Source organism: Nerophis lumbriciformis, linkage group LG08, assembly GCF_033978685.3.
Source record: "Nerophis lumbriciformis linkage group LG08, RoL_Nlum_v2.1, whole genome shotgun sequence".
Taxonomy (NCBI): Eukaryota; Metazoa; Chordata; class Actinopteri; order Syngnathiformes; family Syngnathidae; genus Nerophis; species Nerophis lumbriciformis.
In genome coordinates this window covers 36,240,712-36,255,000 of record NC_084555.2, presented here as the reverse complement: position 1 = coordinate 36,255,000, position 14,289 = coordinate 36,240,712, and the positions used below count along the sequence as shown (strand labels likewise).

Genomic DNA, 14,289 nt, shown 5'->3' with positions numbered 1-14,289 from the left:
AAAAGGAAAAGAAAAAAAAAAATGATTCTTTTTAATTGATTTTTGAAAATTATGAATTGATTGAGAATCGGAATGTATAAGAATTGCGAATTGGTTTTTTTGTGTACCCCTTCTAAATAAGGATCATTTTTTTCAAGTCAGATTATTCACACTTGAATTTTGATTAATATATTTGAATGAATACAGTAGTACCTAAACTTACGAGCATAATTGGTTCTGTGATGGAACTCTTAACCCAAAACACCTGTATCCCTGAAATCAACGCCTGCCGTTGAAATTGAAATTGATCTAATTGGTGCTTGGCCGAGCCAATTTAAATATGTGACATGCCTTTTAAAATATAAAAATCTAGCCTTTAGATCATGAATATTGTATACAACAATTCAATAAAATGTTCTACTAACAACCACAGTAGTTTACTGAAGTAATGTAATAATAATATACAGCATATACCTCGGAGAGTGGACTTCTACGTTATCTCCTTCCGGCTGCTTTGCCGTCAAACACACCATCAGCAGCTTTTCCATAAACCTATTGATAAATGTCTGCTGTTTAGATATTATTTCTACATTTTTGATTGGCGTTAGACTTATTTTGCTTCAGTACGGGGCAGACGAGCAGTGATGCGCTCAAACTGTTTCACCCAGTCGACTACATGCTCTGTTATCTTTTTGATGATTTATTTCTTATTTCAATGAATATCATCCATTTCTTCTCAGCTCTATCCTTCACACTCACTTTTGTCCTTCCCATTAAAAAACTAAGTTATGTCCATCTCTAGTTAGAAACTAATGCTAGCGAGTAAGAGCAGATGTTTCGGTCGTATTATTACAAGTTTACTGTGACATTTGCTATGCCAATTAATGGCGGAGATGCTTGTAACTTAAAGCATAACAATTAGCTGACAGACAGCTCTTATCTCAAAACTAGACTGACCATACGTCGTCTTTTCACCGGACATGTCCTCTTTTGCGGTGCTGTCCGGGCGGAGTTTCTTAAATGCCTCAAATGTCCGGCATTTTGAGTTAGGGTTGCGTGTATTTTCAATGTACGTTCAGGGTTAAGAAGGGGTTAAAAACAAAACAAATTGTGAAAGTGTGCGCACGCAGCAGCATTCGTGAGGGAGGGGCAGAGACAGAGAGAGCGAGAGAGTTATGATAAACGCACATGCGTCGCCAGGCTCTGCTTTTTATCCATAGATTTATCAGATTACATTTTTTATTATCTATAGCAGGGGTGTCAAAAGTGTGCCCCGGAGGCCATTTGCGGCCCACAGCTAATTTAATTTAAAGGCCCACGGCACATTCTAAAAATACTATTAAAAAAAAAAAAAAAACATAACAAAAGTGAAATAAAAAAGCTTAAAGGTTAAATGTAATTTAGAAAAAGTTGCAATGTTGACTAATAAAAGAAAGCTGTTTTTTTTTTCTTTCAAACTGTCATTGCTCAAAACATAATATTGAATCAAAATCAATGTTATTATGAATTATTGACCTATCCAAGGTTCCGATTACTACACATCAAATATTCCACTTTGAAAAATATTTTTGGTGGAAGATTTTGCATATTTTGTGTGTTTGCCATTAAAAACATAGTTTTGTTTGACAAAAAAGGGCGGAAAACAAACAAACAAAAAGCAACATAAAAAAAACTAAAACATTTTGAAATGAGGGATAGATCTGAAGTTGATGTAGACTCCAGAGATTTAAGCGTTAAATATAAAATGTATGTATGCCATGTCACACCATTATCATCATTTCGTGACCGAAGCAAAACACTTTTTACACTTTTATATTGAAATAAATACACCTACAACTTATTAAATAAAAACATAGAAAAAACTACCAGCAGCGGTAAAGTTTAGAGCAGTGGTTCTTAACCTTGTTGGAGGTACCGAACCCCACCAGTTTCATATGCACATTCACCGAACCCTTCTTTAGTGAAAAATAAAATGGTTTTTTTTTCAAATTCAAGACAAAGTTATGTTTTTGGTAACACTATTCTAAGTACCAAAGACTTAATTTAGAGTTTTTTGGACACTAGTGGAACATATTCTAAGTAACAAAGACTTAATTTTGTCATGTCTGTGATCATGTTTTGTTTAGTTATGTTTTGCTTTGTTTTTGGACACTTTTTAGTTCCTGGTTTCACTCCCTTGCTTTGTCACCATAGCAACCATTAGTTTCACCTGGTTCACGTCCTCATGTCACGCACCTGTCTCACGTTTTCACATTTTGAGTCGCGCACCTGTTTTCACTAATCGTGTCATCACTATTTAAGCCTGTAGTTGCCAGGCAGTCAGCCTGGCGACATCACTCTTGACACACTCCTGACACTCTGTTTCATGTTCATAGTCCATGCTGCCCTGTTCACGTCATCGCAAGTACGTTTTGTTGATTAATGCCACAGTTAGTGTCTTTTGTTTTTTTGTCCATAGCCTTTTGTTTATTCCTTTTTTGAGTGTTAAAATTAAATATGTATTCACCTTCACGCCGTGTCCGGTCCAAATCCTTTGCACCTCGGGAAAACAATCCACGCCAAAGTCCTAGTCTTGACAAATTTAGAGTTATTTGGTTAGGGTTATAATAAGGCCATGCCGAATAAAGCATTAATAAGTACTTAATAATGACTAGTTAAGAGCCAATATGTTACTAATTTGCATGTTAATAAACAACTAATTGATGGTGAATATGTTCCCCATACTAACGTGTTACCATGTTTTTTTACTGGTGTACAAAATGAACCGTGCATGAACATTACCTTGTTCAAAGAACAAAACCAACACAGTGCATAAACTCACAACAAATTACACACCTGCAAATCAGTCTGACTTCTGCTGTTGCCGTGTCCGTAATACGCCGATAGGGAGAAGTTTTTATTTACACGATGAGTCGGGTGTGTTTTGACCTCCGCGGAACCCCTGAGACCAACTCACCGAACCCCTAGGGTTCCATCGAACCCAGGTTAAGAACCACTGATTTAGATCCATGAAGGAAAGAAGAAAGTGAATGAATGTTTATAACTGAACACATTTACATATGCATACACATTTGTTTTCTTTTTTTATTATTATCTTTAATGAATTAAGTAACGTTTATGACAACCTTTTTCCAAAACACAATATAGAATGTGAGATATAACAGGATAATGCATACGTTTATCATTTGTTTTCACAACGCTTACAAAAAAGTGGGACCCCAAAAATTTACTGTGGGACCCCATTTTGAAAATTCCTAGCGACAACACTGCTGTCAACAGAGGAGAAAAATGCTTTATTTAAATAAATATATTATTTATAAAGCAAGTTCGAGTATCATTGGCAAATTTTCACCTTAGTCCCGGCCTTGGCGTGCTGCCCGCCTTGGCACGCATATATGTGTCCTCTTTTTGGGATTTCAGAATATGGTCAGCCTATTATAATGCGGCCCAATATAAAGCGATATTCTACATAACGCGATCGTGCCATGGACCCCCAATTTTCGCCCGTTTACATTGCGGTGTGGTGGCGATAGACTGGGGTCTAGGACTAGCTAACGAGATACATCTGTTGTGTGTATCAGTAGCTTGTAGGCCCTTTAGGGCTGCTACAAACTGGGCTAGTTAGCTCAATACGGCTTTTTGATTGATTGATTGAGACTTTCATTGGTAAATTGCACAGTACAGTACATATTCCGTACAATTGACCACTAAATGGTAACACCCGAATACGTTTTTCAACTTGTTTAAGTCGGGGTCCACGTTAATCAATTCATGGTAACGCTAGTAAGCATGTCCACGGCATCTATAATTAGGAAATTAGTCCGCTCTAACTGGCGGACACCTCCCTCGAGCAGAGACAATCTCCCCATGAGCAGGGGGCAAGAAGAACACGAAAACATACTTACTTGTTTCCTTCCCTGAGTCGAGTTCTTGCTGCCTTTGGAGCGGCGGACTTGGGACCGGGGCTAGCTTAGCTCCGCTAGCTTAGCAGCTAGCTAGCAGAAAATAAAGAGAACAAGTGCTTTGTAAACGAGATAAGACTACAAAATGTGTTGGAGAGGGGTTGAAGAAGGCTATTAAAAATTAGAAGCACACAAAACAGAATGATAGCACTTAGCTTTGATGACTGACAGGATGAATTTCTATCAAACTATGTTTACCAAGAATAGTGCAAATAGGTGAAGCTACACAAACACCTGGCCAAGTAACATACACCACTCAGAACCAAGACGACTGACCATAAATACTCACATACAAAACCCAAAACCAGTGAAGTTGGCACGTTGTATAAATCGTAAATAAAAACAGAATACAATGATTTGCAAATCTTTTTCAACTTATACTCAATTGAATACACTGCAAAGACAAGATATTTAATATTCAAACTGAAAAACAGATTTTTTTTTTGCAAATAATCATTAACTTAGAATTTAATGGCAGCATCACAAAAAGTTGGCACAGGGGCATTTTTACCGCCTTTCCTTTTAACAACACTCAGTAAACGTTTGGGAACTGAGGAGACCAATTTTTGAAGCTTTTCAGGTGGAATTCTTTCCCATTCTTGCTTGATGTACAGCTTAAGTTGTTCAACAGTCCGGGGGTCTCCATTGTGGTATTTTAGGCTTCATAATGCGCCACACATTTTCTATGGGAGACAGGTCTGGACTACAGGCAGGCCAGTCTAGTACCCGCACTCTTTTACTATGAAGCCATGCTGTTGTAACACGTGCAGAATGTGGCTAGGCATGGTCTTGCTGAAATAAGCAGGGGCGTCCATGAAAAAGACGTTGCTTGGATGGCAACATATGTTGCTCCAAAACCTGTATGTACCTTTCAGCATTAATCGTGCCTTCACAGATGTGTAAGTTACCCATGTCTTGGGCATGCTGGCTTTTGAACTTTGCGCCTATAACAGTCCTGATGGTTCTTTTCCTCTTTGGTCCGGAGGACACAACGTCCACAGTTTCCAAAAACAATTTGAAATGTGGACTCCTCAGACAACAGAACACTTTTCCACTTTGCATCAGTCCATCTTAGATGAGCTCGGGCCCAGCGAAGCCGGCGGCGTTTCTGGGTGTTGTTGATAATTGGCTTTCGTTTTGCATAGTAGAGTTTTAACTTGCACTTACAGATGTAGCGACCAACTGTAGTTATTGACAGTGGTTTTCTGAAGTGTTCCTGAGCCCATGTGGTGATATCCTTTACACACTGATGTCTTTTTTTGATGCAGTACCATCTGAGGGATCGAAGGTCACAGGCATTCAATGTTGCTTTTCGGCACTGCCGCTCACGTGCAGTGATTTATCCAGATTCTCTGAACCTTTTGATGATATTACAGACCTTAGATGGTGAAATCCCTAAATTCCTTGCAATAGCTCGTTGAGAAATGTTGTTCTTAAACTGTTTGACAATTTGCTCACGCATTTGTTCACAAAAGTGGTGACCCTCGCCCCGTCCTTGTTTGTGAATGACTGAGCATTTCATGGAAGCTGCTTTTATACCCAATCATGGCACCCACCTGTTCCCAATTAGCCTGTTCACCTGTGGGATGTTCCAAATAAATGTTTGATGAGCATTCCTCAACTTTCTCAGTCTTTTTTGCTACTTGTGCCAGCTTTTTAAAAACATGTTGCAGGCATCAAATTCCAAATGAGCTAATATTTGCGTCCACGTCACGTCTGGTTTGGGGATCATTTTATTGTATTATTTGGAAAAGAAAAGGGTAAAAATAAGGATACAACGCGATCAATGATTTATAAACCCCGACGGTCGCATCATATCATATTTTCAGCGTACCACTGAAAGATCCCCATTTTGGACACAAATCCAATTTTATTGTGAGAATGTCATACAGGAAAACATTTGAAATGTTTCACTTGATTGCGTTTCGCCTATTTGCTCAAAGCTTGTTCGGTGTTTTATCTAAAGTGACGCCAGGGTGTATTTATTGAAATGCATCACTGAGTACAACAGTCGGAGTCTCCTCACTCATCTTCGCACTGAAGAATGCATTGACCTGATCACCATTTAACATATTTCAGGTGACCCGTGGTTAGAGTAAGGGTGCAGTCAAAATATATTGTGTGAATAAATCTGCATTGATCCATGATTAATATTGTACATTTTCCTGTGATTAATCGCATGCATGACCCGTTGGGGAGTCTGCGGCCACCATGTACCCTGCAAATTATTTGCCATTTCCCAAAATTTAAAAATCTAATTCCTGGGAATTTCCTTAGTTTTATGTGGGGTTTTTTTTAGCATGAATGATAATATTTTTTTCTAGTGTAGGTTAAAAATGCAGAAAACGCCCCCAAAACTATTCAAATAAGATATTTCGGTTTTCCCCACATAGAAAATCTTGTTTAAAGGCCTACTGAAACTCACTACTACCGACCACGCAGTCTGATAGTTTATATATCAATGATGAAATCTTAACATTGCAACACATGCCAATACGGCCGGGTTAGCTTACTAAAGTGCAATTTTAAATTTCACGCGAAATATCCTGCTGAAAACGTCTCGGTATGAATACATCAGCACGTGACGTCACGGATTGTAGAGGACATTTTGGGACAGCATGGTGGCCAGCTATTAAGTCGTCTGTTTTCATCGCAAAATTCCACAGTATTCTGGACATCTGTGTTGGTGAATCTTTTGCAATTTGTTCAATGAACAATGGAGACAGCAAAGAAGAAAGCTGTAGGTGGGAAGCGGTGTATTGCGGCAGGTGTTGTGCCGGATAACGCACCCCCGCCGTAGAATGCACCCCTTGAGTGGTGTGCCGGATAACACAGCCGGTGTGTCATTGTTTACATTCCCGGAAGATGACAGTCAAGCTTTACCATTGGCCTGTGGAGAACTGGGACAACAGAGACTCTTACCAGGAGGACTTTGAGTTGGATGCGCAGACGCGGTACCGTGAGTACACATGCAGCTGCGGCTTCCAAACATTTGATCGCTTGCCCGTACGTGCGTGCCGCTATGTTCATGTCACGTATGTAACTTTGGGGACTTTGGGGAAATATATGTGCTGTATGAACTTTGGGGAGGTGAACGGTACTTTGGGCTGTGGGATTGAGTGTGTTGTGCAGGTGTTTGAGTTGTATTGGCGGGTTATATGGACGGGAGGGGGGAGGTGTTTGTTATGCGGGATTAATTTGTGGCATATTAAATATAAGCCTGGTTGTGTTGTGGCTAATAGAGTATATATATATGTCTTGTGTTTATTTACTGTTTTAGTCATTCCCAGCTGAATATCAGGTCCCACCCGCCTCTCACAGCATCTTCCCTATCTGAATCGCTCCCACTGCCCTCTAGTCCTTCACTCTCACTTTCCTCATCCACAAATCTTTCATCCTCGCTCAAATTAATGGGGAAATTGTCGCTTTCTCGGTCCGAATCGCTCTCGCTGCTGGTGGCCATGATTGTAAACAATGTGCAGATGTGAGGAGCTCCACAACCTGTGACGTCACGCTACTCGTCTGCTACTTCCGGTACAGGCAAGGCTTTTTATCAGCGACCAAAAGTTGTGAACTTTATTGTCGATGTTCTCTACTAAATCCTTTCAGCAAAAATATGGCAATATCGCGAAATGATCAAGTATGACACATAGAACGGACCTGCTATCCCCGTTTAAATAAGAAAATCGCATTTCAGTAGGCCTTTAAATATTATGCAACAACATAAGGACGCTTTATTTAAGAATGGCAAGTTGACTAATGCTTGTTTTCAGAATAAAATACTTATTCCTAGCTTAAAAATCCTGTTAATTTGTAGATATACAAATCTTAATTTAGGATGTCTTACTATCTGCCCATGCAGCTAGTTAATTTCACTAGTTTTTATTATTTTCTGTCCTAAAATCTACAGTTGTTATCTTAGCTCTAGTTTGCAGTCGACAATAAACAGGTGGAGCGGATAGTGAAGTGAATTATATTTATATAGCGCTTTTTCTCTAGTGACTCAAAGCGCTTTACATAGTGAAACCCAATATCTAAGTTACATTTAAACCAGTGTGGGTGGCACTGGGAGAAGGTGGGTAAAGTGTCTTGCCCAAGGACACAACGGCAGTGACTAGGATGGCGGAAGCGGGGAACCTGGAACCCTCAAGTTGCTGGCACGGCCACTCTACCAACCGAGCTATGCCGCCCCATTTTAGCTTCCTCCATTTTAACTGCAGTGCCTCACCACCAACACAATCAATTTCAGCTTCTGCCCTCTGGCCAGAGTTTTTTAAGACAACATAATATAGATGGCGTTTTGTCCCAGCTGCCATAACAGAACTAAACAAGTTGTATTAATATTTTGCACATATTTGTGTGAATGTTGTCTGTCTATCTGTGTTGGCCCTGCGATGAGGTGGCGACTTGTCCAGGGTGTACCCAGCCTTCCGCCAGGTGCAGCTGGGATAGGCTCCAGCACCCCGCAACCCCGAGAGGAACGACTGGAAGAAAAGGGATGGATGGATGTTTTTGTGTATTTTATTCTTCCATTTGTTGTATTTTATTCTGGCCTGTCCCAAATCTATCTGAAGGTGATATTATATTCTATCATTTTTTGAGGGGAACATTGTTTACATTAACAATTTATAATGGTATCAAATATTTGTATTGCTTGTATGGTATGTGTTTTATTGCATGTTTAAAGATTTGACTTTTAAAGCTACTGTCGTCCCTCCCCACATCGTGCTTCAACACATCAGAAGTTTTTCTTCTTTTTTTTAGCATATTCCACATTATTTTTGCCCTAAATTGAGCATTTTCAAGCCTAATGCTACATGAACTAAAAATATCAATACTACAGTAGTATTGGCCACTAGATGACACCAATCCAATAAGTGTTATGTGTTCAGTATCGTGGCGACTGATTGGCTAAGCCTCAGGGTGCATTACTACATGGGATTAAAAGTATGTACAGGTGACTAAAGTGTGTTATTCCATGTCTAAAGGACTCTCACAGTGTTGAAAAATGTATTTAGAAGTTTGTAAACAGTTCCTTTATGCTCCAGCTATGAAAATATTTGATTTATAGTAATTCCTTCTCGAAAATTATTTTAGTCCACCCACTGGTGATCGCTCCAAACACGAGAAGGAAGCACCTCCTACTAACTTGTGTCTGGCCACTGAGTGCAGTGTTTAAGCACACGGCTACTTTCAAAATGATTTGCATTTTTAAGAAGGGGGCGTAACCTGGGCGTGCTCTGAGCGTGCCAAGCATCCTGGACCAATTTCAAATTAATTTGCAACGTAAAAAAGAAATGTCTTTACTGGCGTACGTACTCTTCTGCATTTGAACATGCATCTATTTTTAGTAGGAACGTCACGCAACTGTTATTACAAACCCCGTTTCCATATGAGTTGGGAAATTGTGTTAGATGTAAATATAAACGGAATACAATGATTTGCAAATCATTTTTAACCCATATTCAGTTGAATATGCTACCAAGACAACATATTTGATGTTCAAACTGATAAACATTTTTCTTTTTGCAAATAATCATTAACTTTAGAATTTGATGCCAGCAACATGTGACAAAGAAGTTGGGAAAGGTGGCAATAAATACTGATAAAGTTGAGGAATGCTCATCAAACACTTATTTGGAACATCCCACAGGTGAACAGGCAAATTGGGAACAGGTGGGTGCCATGATTGGGTATAAAAGTAGATTCCAGGAAATGCTCAGTCATTCACAAACAAGGATGGGGCGAGCGTCACCACTTTGTCAACAAATGCGTGAGCAAATTGTTGAACAGTTTAAGAAAAACCTTTCTCAACCAGCTATTGCAAGGAATTTAGGGATTTCACCATCTACGGTCCATAATATCATCAAAAGGTTCAGAGAATCTGGTGAAATCACTGCACGTAAGCAGCTAAGCCCGTGACCTTCGATCCCTCAGGCTGTACTGCATCAACAAGCGACATCAGTGTGTAAAGGATATCACCACATGGGCTCAGGAACACTACAGAAACCCACTGCCAGTAACTACAGTTGGTCGCTACATCTGTAAGTGCAAGTTAAAACTCTCCTATGCAAGGTGAAAACCGTTTAACAACAACACCCAGAAATGCCGTCGGCTTCGCTGGGCCTGAGCTCATCTAAGATGGACTGATACAAAGTGGAAAAGTGTTCTGTGGTGTGACGAGTCCACATTTCAAATTGTTTTTGGAAACTGTGGACGTCGTGTCCTCCGGACCAAAGAGGAAAAGAACCATCCGTATTGTTGTAGGCGCAAAGTTGAAAAGCCAGCATCTGTGATGGTATGGGGGTGTATTAGTGCCCAAGACATGGGTAACTTACACATCTGTGAAGGCGCCATTAATGCTCAAAGGTACATACAGGTTTTGGAGCAACATATGTTGCCATCCAAGCAAAGTTACCATGGACACCCCTTGCAAGACAATGCCAAACCACGTGTTACATCAACGTGGCTTCATAGTAAAAGAGTGCGGGTACTAGACTGGCCTGCCTGTAGTCCAGACCTGTCTCCCATTGAAAATGTGTGGCGCATTATGAAGCCTAAAATACCACAACGGAGACCCCCGGACTGTTGAACAACTTAAGCTGTACATCAAGCAAGAATGGGAAAGAATTCCACCTGAGAAGCTTTAAAAATGTGTCTCCTCAGTTCCCAAATGTTTACTGAGTGTTGTTAGAAGGAAAGGCCATGTAACACAGTGGTGAACTACTTTGGCTCGTGTTGCAGCCATTAAATTCTAAGTTAATTATTATTTGTAAAAAAAAAATAAAGTTTATGAGTTTGAACATCAAATATGTTGTCTTTGTAGTGCATTCAATTGAATATGGATTGAAAAGGATTTGCAAATCATTGTATTCCGTTTATATTTACATCTAACTCAATTTCCCAACTCATGGAAATGGGGTTTGTACATGAGGCCCAAGAGTGGCAACAGCATGGCTTATGAAGGCCTGAATGCTGAGTGCAATCAGGTGAAGGATAGTGGTATCAGATCTACCACCCAAGCAATGTCAAAAGGCAACTGTTGCGTTCCATTCCGTAGAACATCTTTTGCCCACACTGCCTTTTCAATAAAAGGACCACAACTGTGGAACTCTTCACCTGATACTTTGAAAAGTATACCTGCACTTGTCACTTTCAAAAAACAAACACAATTGGGGCTAGTTGACCAACAATCGTGTTCCCATGTTTAGTTTTTACTAATTTGTACTAATTGGCTTTTATCTAGTTTGCGCTTTGTCTGTGTTATTATTATCATTATTGGCTTTTATATAGTTTGCACTTTGTCTATTTTATTATTATTATCATTATTGGCTTTTATATAAATTGCACTTTGTCTGTGTTATTATTATTATCATTATTGGCTTTTATATAAGTTGCACTTTGTCTGTGTTGTTATTATTATCATTATTGGCTTTTATATAAGTTGCACTTTGTCTGTGTTATTATTATTATCATTATTGGCTTTTATCTAGTTTGTACTTTGTCTGTATCTCGTTACATGCAAATACAATGACAATAAAGTCCATTCTATTCTATTCTATTATCATTATTATCGACTCCTCTTTGCCTCATTCTTTTTATTTTCCTATTTTAATGATGTTGGATCTGTGTTGTTGTTGTTGTTGTTGTTGGGGACAAGTGTTGTGAATTAGCTTTGGCTACAAACACTATGATGCATACATTGGATGACAGTTTCAGATGTCTATGTTTATGTATCTGTCCCTATTTCAAATAAACCTATAAAAAAAAAAAAAACACCAAACATGGGCTCTGCAGCAAAAAAAGAGGTTAGGAGTGGAGTATATTTATATAGCGCTTTTCTCTAGAGACTCAAAGCGCTTTACATAGTGAAACCCAATATCTACATTTAAACCAGTGTGGGTGGCAAAGGAAGGAGGCAGGTAAAGTGTTTTGCCCAAGGACACAACGGCAGTGACTAGGATGGAGGAAGCGGGGATCAACCCTGGCATCTTCAAGTTGCAGGCACAGCTGCTCTACCAACCCAGCTCCACAGCCCTGCCAAGGAGCAGAACTTGCATGGCAGGCTGCAGACAAGAAGCATGACCGTTATGGTTTAAGTTTATTCCCAACATGCATACAATGTACTCGTGTTTAGAAAGTATAGCTGAAAACGAGCTTCCCCTATTTGAAAGACCAGAAGCCGCCACTGATGCACAAAAACCAACTGCAATAGAAAAATGCTGCAAATTCACGTAATAAAAAAAAATGGTAGTCAGCAGATTGCCAATGCAGTCAGTCCTGAAGGAGATTTGTATTTAACGACCTAATTGATCACACACTGGGAGGTGAGGGCAGCAGTGAGCAGCAGCGGTGGCCACGCCCGGGAATCGTTTTTGGTGATTTAACCCCCAATTCCAACCCTTGATGCTGAGTGCCAAGCAGAGAGGTAATGGGTCCCATTATATAGTCTTTTGTATGACTCAGCCGGGGTGTGACAATCATTAGTACTTTAACTTTAACTTAATATTTTGCTGTATTATTGTGCAACCAGTTTTTATGGCCCAGTGTTTAAAAAAGACATAACCTACTAACACTAATAATTTGCCACTTTTCCTTTGAGTATCCATTGTTGTTGTTTTTTGCAAACTTGCAGCATTTCTTTCATGCATTCTTTTTTTATTTGGTATTAGCGCCAGCCTTTATTTTTTTGCATGTGCTTTTTTTATCCTGCAAAGTTTATGTGATGGCAGCAGTTTCAAGTCGCTTTTGTTTTTTTATGCTGTTTTTCAATCATTTCTGTGTTTGGACATTGCTACAAGCTCAAAGCGAGTAAACAGTGAGAGTTTAGTGCAGGGACTCCATTAGCCGGCGGTGACACTTGAATTGTTTTGTAACGACCACTTTGCTTCACGATGCTCGCTGCTCTGTTGGCCGAGGACCCAGACAGTAAGTAACATTTTTACGACCTCTCCTCTGTGGAGATGAGTCCTCTTGGACTGCTGGTCAACTCCCTCTGTGAGCGCCTGGAATTCCTTCCACTTCCTGAGAGGAAAGGTTAGCTTTCACGCCACAGAATGTAAGAGCTGTTATTATTGGTGCCCGTGAAGGAGGAAGGTCAGTATTTGACAAGACTGTGATCTTCTTTTTTTTCTTTTTTCTGCTTCCAGTGAGCATGGCCAGTATGCATGTTTATTGCTTCGGTTACCATGGCGACGGACTGATGGTTGCTGTACTGGTGCCACAACGACAAAGCACGCACAAGTTTCCAGTGAGTTCTTTTATGCTCAAAGGAAAGCAGAAGGCCAGCAGTTCCCCCTCTACTACTGCATATGCTCAGTTCTGCAACTACGGAGCAAATAAAACTTCCTTCTATGCAAAAAAAAAAAAGGCAAACTTATTACACGGTGGTTAAGTTTACAGCGCCACTGCCCAGTGGTATTTTTACATGAGGAAAACTAAAGCGCTTTTTCTTTGGAACTTTCTTCTTCTATTTTTGTCATTCTGTGGCAACACTACCAAACACACAGACAGCACACATCCTTTATGAGTCATTATAAAGCACAAATATACATGTAAATATTTTACATCGTGCTATTTTTTAACAGTTTGAAGTGAGTCCCAGAGGTCACAATCTTACAAGTGTAGACTTGACGCTGAAGTTAAAAAATGCTTTTGACGCAATTTTGTGTGCCTGTAGCTTTAATGCTGGAAAAAAAAAAGAGCTGGGTTTGTTTTGGCGTATGTCGCTCTAAAAAACGTTATTGTGCACTTTAGTCACTTTTTAAATACTGTATATGTTGTAACCAGTGACGTGCGGTGAGGTTCATGGCTGGTGAGGCACTGACTTCATCACAGTCAGATTTACAAACATATGAACCCTAAAGAGTATCTTATTCACCATTTGATTGGCAGCAGTTAACGGGTTATGTTTAAAAGCTCATACCAGAATTTTTCCCTGCTTGGCACTCAGCATTAAGGGTTGGAATTGGGGGTTAAATCACCAAAAATTATTCCCGGGTGCTGCCCACTGCTCCCCTCACCTCCCAGGGGGTGATCAAGGGCATGGGTCAAATGCAGAGGACACATTTCACCACACCTAGTGTGTGTGTGTGACAATCATTGGTACTTTAACTTAACTTTAACTTTATACATACAAACTGTAGCACACAAAAAAGCACATTTAATAAAAAATAAAAAAACGTTATTATGGTCTTACCTTTACTTATAAATGAAGTCCATGCACAGCTCCTTCTGAACAAAAGCATTGATAACTTGTTTATAGAAGTCTTCCTTATCTTTCTTCAGTTTTAAAAGTCTTTCTGTCTCGATGGAGATCTTCCTTTAATTATTACCTCCTGCTTCGATT

At 39.6% G+C, this 14,289-nt stretch overlaps 1 protein-coding gene across 1 annotated transcript in view; it reads left to right on the top strand.

Moving 5' to 3' along the window:
- arf6b (ADP-ribosylation factor 6b) overlaps positions 1 to 13,109 on the top strand; it is a 27,725-nt gene extending 14,616 nt beyond the window's left edge. The window contains exon 3 of the transcript XR_009816031.2: positions 13,091 to 13,109. The gene's annotated coding sequence lies outside the window, so the exon portion shown is untranslated. The remainder of the gene's footprint in view (positions 1 to 13,090) is intronic.
- Positions 13,110 to 14,289: the final 1,180 nt, after the last annotated feature.